Source organism: Gopherus evgoodei, chromosome 23, assembly GCF_007399415.2.
Source record: "Gopherus evgoodei ecotype Sinaloan lineage chromosome 23, rGopEvg1_v1.p, whole genome shotgun sequence".
NCBI lineage: Eukaryota > Metazoa > Chordata > Testudines > Testudinidae > Gopherus > Gopherus evgoodei.
The window spans coordinates 14696431-14702748 of NC_044344.1; positions in this window are offsets into that span (position 1 = coordinate 14696431).

The window sequence follows — 6318 nt, forward strand, 5'->3', positions numbered from 1 at the left end:
GGGGCGTGACCGCTTAGCACGGTGAATTGTTTCTTACACAAAGAAGGCTGAAGTTGCGTAACAGCCCAGACAACGGCCCAGCTCTCTGCCTCCATGACAGCCTAGTTCGGGTAATTACCCATGACCTAGCTCCCTAGTAATGGGATGCCTCTTATCTCAACCCCATCCTGCACCAGTACTAGCGTCAGCAGCGTCAGTGAAAAGCACAGAGGGTTTGCTGTCAGCAGGGCTGCCCAGACCAGGCTCTGAATAAACCCAACGCGCTGCCCACCCTGGGTCCTAGGCAGGACACCTCCGCAGCCCCCAGCTTGCACTCAGAGACCTTGCCAGTGAGGTTGGCTTCTCTTAGCCTTTGTAGCACAGTTCCCATATGGTCATGCCGGGAGCTACTGAAAATAGTCCAGGCGCCGACAGAGGCTCTGGCACATGTGTAACCACTTCAGCACCTCCCTGACAAGCCCCTGAATATATTCATCCAAAGGCAGAACCTCAACTCATACAGTCCAGATTCCAGTAGAAAAGCAGAGTTTTCCTGGGCCTCAGCATCTAAGGGAATTTGCCAGTACCCACGAGTCAAGTCCAGTGCGCTTATGAATTTTGAACCCCCCAATAGAGCCAGTGATTCCTCTACTGGGGGTGTGGGGTATGGGTCAGGCTGGGAAAGCATTTAGCTTCCTGTAATCCACCCCAAAGCTCATGGTTTTGTCCCTTACAATTGGGGATGCCCAGGGGCTGTTTGATTTATTAGTTACTTTCATTTCAAGCAGGTTTCCACCTGCTCCTGGATTTGTTTCTGCATTTCCCCTTTAGCCCGGTACGCTGTGCTAGGAGCAGGACGGGGCCCTGGGATTGCAATGGAGTGTACAGTCTTGTCAGTTAAACCTGGCCGGTTGGAAAATACCTGGTTGTGGCGCTTTAAACGGGCCTGCATTTCCTGCTTTGGGTTGGATTGAAACCTTCCCCAAATTCAATGCTCTCCGGAGGGTAGGGGTGGGGGACTCTTCCCTGCTTTCCCTGAGCAGCTCAATTAATGGGGCAGAGAACCTTCCCTCATCAATATATTCACTGTCATCGCCCTTGTAATCTATCAACCCTCCTGCAACATCTCTGGGTGGGGCCCTCCTCACACTGTGGGATCCCCACAACACGTGCCCTGCAGCTCAGCTTCAGGAAAGCAGGGTGCAGGTGCTGGCAATGACATCGCCATCCCTCTCCCTTCCCCTGCAAGTACCCTGATTCTGTGTTTCGCAGGAACATCCCTCTGGCAGCACAGTTCCCCCCGCCTCGGGCCACTGTTCACTCTGCATTCTGAGCACCCGTGGCTGCAGGCACTCCTAGGCTTCCCTCGGGTGGCTCCCAGCAGGACCCTGAGCACCCCTGCCTAGCTGGCAGGATGGCACCGTACTGCCCTTCCCCTGTTGTCTCTGTGACAAACCCAACAGCGAGCAAGGAGGCCAGGCTGGGGGAGTGCTGAGCAGCAGTGACAGAAGGGCTGCTGGGTATATGCAGCGCCGAGCACCATGAGGCCCACTGCCGCCCAGCGGGCTCCCATATGAACAGCAATAGCAGTGGGGGCCGCAGCCACCAGGTCCTGCCAGCGACTTCCCAGGGGGCAGCAGCTGTTTGCAATCCTTCCTCTTCCCATTCCACCTGTAAAGGCTCTGAGAGCCCTGTACTGCCCTTGGGAGCCCCAAAGGCCTGGCCAGGTTCATAGCCAGAGGCGTGGCCAGCAATTTTCAGTCCCCTCACCACCTGAACCCACAATCTCCAGCATCAGAAGTTGGAGCATCCAGGGGAATATACCGCGTTTAGGGCAATGAGCCAGTGCTGGTGACAGAGTATTTCTGCTGCCTCCTACTGGTCACAGCGGTGAACAGACACATGGGGGTTTGCCCTGAGATCCTTGCTCAAAGCATTTCCTTCTTCCACCATGGCTGTGCAATAGACAGAGGATTTGCTTGCCTGCTCCATTGCACCCTAGAAGTGGCTGCATTGTCCCCGTGCCACGACTCCTTTGGAAGGGAAGGAGCTGCACACTCTGCCGAGGGAAGCTTTCAGGGCACCCGCCATTGCTCTCATGGCAGCAAGATCCCTGGACTGCAGCGAGTGGCACCTGGCAAATTCCCAGAGAGGTGGAAATCCACAGGCCTCGAGATGACAGGCAGGTGGCTGAAACATGGACCCCACCATGCCCCCCACCCCCGGCACAGCAATGGAGCGGGGGCAGTGCTGCAGCCATGTAGAACCGCTGTGCAGGCTGTATTTCCAGCCTGTTTGCGCGTGTCCCATGCAAGCACACGTCCCAACAGGGCCGGAGCCCTGGAACTCCAGCACGAGGCTTTACCACTTGGTCTAGCTCAGGGGTTCTCAAAGTGGGGGGTTGGGCCCATGAGCAGGTCGTGAGGTTTTTACATGGGTGGGGGGTCGCGAGCTGTCAGCCTCCACCCCAACCCTCGCTTTGCAGCCAGCATTTATAATGGTATTAAATCCATTAAAAAGTGTTTTTAATGTATATGGGGGGGTCGCCCTCAGGGACGTGCTGTGTGAAAGGGGTCACCAGGACAGAAGTCTAAGAACCACTGATCTACAGGAGCACATCTACCCAGAGGTGAATTAAGATTTATTGGGGCTCTGGGCACAAAGAACATTTGGGGCCCCCCACACCACCTGGGGGGGGCCATACCCCTCCCCCCATTTTTAACATGGGCGTAGTAGCCTTGGGCAGGTGGCAGAGGCTGCGCTTCGCTGTGGGGGAGCTGATAAAGTGGGCAGGGCCTGGGTCTCTGTGCTTCGTGGCTTCCAGCCCTGGGCTGCTCGGTGCCTCTCACGGCTTCCCTTTGCTGAGTGCGATTCACCAGTGCAGCGCAGCGCCCACTGCCCGCTTCCATCTCTTGTCTCTGGGTCTGTCTGTCTGTGTCTGTGTCGTGGCTAGCTATGTCTCTAGGTCTGTCTGTGTATGTCGTGGCTAGCTATGTCTCTGGGTCTGTCTGTGTGTGTGTCGTGGCTAGCTATGTCTCTGGGTCTGTCTGTCTGTGTGTGTGTATGTTGTGGCTAGCTATGTCTCTGGTCTGTCTGTGTGTATGTCGTGGCTAGCTATGTCTCTGGGTCTGTCTGTGTCTGTGTCATGGCTAGCTATGTCTCTGGGTCTGTCTGTGTATGTCGTGGCTAGCTATGTCTCTGGGTCTGTCTGTGTGTGTGTCGTGGCTAGCTATGTCTCTGGGTCTGTCTGTGTATGTCGTGGCTAGCTATGTCTCTGGGTCTGTCTGTCTGTGTCGTGGCTAGCTATGTCTCTGGGTCTGTCTGTGTGTATGTCGTGGCTAGCTATGTCTCTGGGTCTGTCTGTCTGTGTGTGTGTATGTTGTGGCTAGCTATGTCTCTGGGTCTGTCTGTGTGTATGTCGTGGCTAGCTATGTCTCTGGGTCTGTCTGTCTGTGTGTCGTGGCTAGCTATGTCTCTAGGTCCATCTGTCTGTCTGTGTATGTCGTGGCTAGCTATGTCTCTGGGTCTATCTGTCTGTCTGTGTGTCGTGGCTAGCTATGTCTCTGGTCTGTCTGTGTATGTCGTGGCTAGCTATGTCTCTGGGTCTGTCTGTCTGTGTCGTGGCTAGCTATGTCTCTGGGTCTGTCTGTGTGTCGTGGCTAGCTATGTCTCTGGGTCTGTCTGTCTGTGTGTCGTGGCTAGCTATGTCTCTGGGTCTGTCTGTGTATGTCGTGGCTAGCTATGTCTCTGGTCTGTCTGTGTGTATGTCGTGGCTAGCTATGTCTCTGGGTCTGTCTGTGTATGTCGTGGCTAGCTATGTCTCTGGGTCTGTCTGTGTGTTTGTCATGGCTAGCTATGTCTCTGGGTCTGTCTGTGTGTGTGTCGTGACTAGCTATGTCTCTGGGTCTATCTGTCTGTCTGTGTGTCGTGGCTAGCTATGTCTCTAGGTCCATCTGTCTGTCTGTGTATGTCGTGGCTAGCTATGTCTCTGGGTCTATCTGTCTGTCTGTGTGTCGTGGCTAGCTATGTCTCTAGGTCCATCTGTCTGTCTGTGTATGTCGTGGCTAGCTATGTCTCTGGGTCTGTCTGTGTATGTCGTGGCTAGCTATGTCTCTGGGTCTGTCTGTATGTGTGTCATGGCTAGCTATGTCTCTGGGTTTGTCTGTCTGTGTGTATGTCGTGGCTAGCTATGTCTCTGGGTCTGTCTGTCTGTGTGTTGTGGCTAGCTATGTCTCTGGGTCTGTCCGTCTGTCTGTGTCTGTGTGTCGTGGCTAGCTATGTCTCTGGGTCTGTCTGTGTGTGTGTCGTGGCTAGCTATGTCTCTGGGTCTGTGTGTGTCGTGGCTAGCTATGTCTCTGGGTCTGTGTGTGTGTCGTGGCTAGCTATGTCTCTGGGTCTGTCTGTGTGTGTGTCGTGGCTAGCTATGTCTCTGGGTCTGTCTGTCTGTGTATGTCGTGGCTAGCTACGTCTCTGGGTCTGTCTGTGTGTGTGTCGTGGCAAGCTATGTCTCTGGGTCTGTCTGTGTGTGTGTTGTGGCTAGCTATGTCTCTGGGTCTGCCTGTCTGTCGTGGCTAGCTATGTCTCTGGGTCTGTGTGTGTGTCGTGGCTAGCTATGTCTCTGGGTCTGTCTGTCTGTGTATGTCGTGGCTAGCTATGTCTCTGGGTCTGTCTGTATGTCGTGGCTAGCTATGTCTCTGGGTCTGTCTGTGTGTGTGTCGTGGCTAGCTATGTCTCTGGGTCTGTGTGTATGTCGTGGCTAGCTATGTCTCTGGGTCTGTCTGTCTGTGTATGTCGTGGCTAGCTATGTCTCTGGGTCTGTCTGTGTGTGTCGTGGCTAGCTATGTCTCTGGGTCTGTCTGTGTATGTCGTGGCTAGCTATGTCTCTGGTCTGTCTGTGTGTATGTCGTGGCTAGCTATGTCTCTGGGTCTGTCTGTCTGTGTATGTCGTGGCTAGCTATGTCTCTGGGTCTGTCTGTGTGTGTGTCGTGGCTAGCTATGTCTCTGGGTCTGTCTGTGAGTGTGTCGTGGCTAGCTATGTCTCTGGGTCTGTCTGTGTATGTCGTGGCTAGCTATGTCTCTGGTCTGTCTGTGTGTATGTCGTGGCTAGCTATGTCTCTGAGTCTGTCTGTGTGTGTGTCGTGACTAGCTATGTCTCTGGGTCTGTCTGTGTATGTCGTGGCTAGCTATGTCTCTGGGTCTGTCTGTGTGTGTGTCGTGACTAGCTATGTCTCTGGGTCTGTCTGTCTGTGTGTGTGTATGTTGTGGCTAGCTATGTCTCTGGGTCTGTCTGTGTGTATGTCGTGGCTAGCTATGTCTCTGGGTCTGTCTGTGTGTGTGTCGTGGCTAGCTATGTCTCTGGGTCTGTCTGTGTATGTCGTGGCTAGCTATGTCTCTGGGTCTGTCTGTCTGTGTATGTTGTGGCTAGCTATGTCTCTGGGTCTGTCTGTGTGTGTGTGTCGTGGCTAGCTATGTCTCTGGGTCTGTCTGTCTGTGTATGTCGTGGCTAGCTATGTCTCTGGGTCTGTCTGTGTGTGTGTCGTGGCTAGCTATGTCTCTGGGTCTGTCTGTCTGTGTGTGTGTGTGTTGTGGCTAGCTATGTCTCTGGGTCTGTCTGTGTATGTCGTGGCTAGCTATGTCTCTGGGTGTGTCTGTGTGTATGTCGTGGCTAGCTATGTCTCTGGGTCTGTCTGTGTGTGTCGTGGCTAGCTATGTCTCTGGGTCTGTCTGTGTGTGTGTCGTGGCTAGCTATGTCTCTGGGTCTGTCTGTCTGTGTGTGTGTGTGTTGTGGCTAGCTATGTCTCTGGGTCTGTCTGTGTATGTCGTGGCTAGCTATGTCTCTGGGTGTGTCTGTGTGTATGTCGTGGCTAGCTATGTCTCTGGGTCTGTCTGTGTATGTCGTGGCTAGCTATGTCTCTGGGTCTGTCTGTGTATGTCGTGGCTAGCTTTGTCTCTGGATCTGTCTGTCTGTGTATGTCATGGCTAGCTATGTCTCTGGGTCTGTCTGTGTGTCGTGGCTAGCTATGTCTCTGGGTCTGTCTGTGTGTGTGTCGTGGCAAGCTATGTCTCTGGGTCTGTCTGTGTATGTCGTGGCTAGCTATGTCTCTGGGTCTGTCTGTGTATGTCGTGGCTAGCTATGTCTCTGGGTCTGTCTGTGTGTGTGTCGTGGCTAGCTATGTCTCTGGGTCTGTCTGTGTATGTCGTGGCTAGCTATGTCTCTGGGTCTGTCTGTGTCTGTGTCGTGGCTAGCTATGTCTCTGGGTCTGTCTATGTGTCTCTCTTGGCATCTGTCAGGTTTTGTCTCCACAGACTCAGTGATTTCAATAAGCATTTTCTTGCATT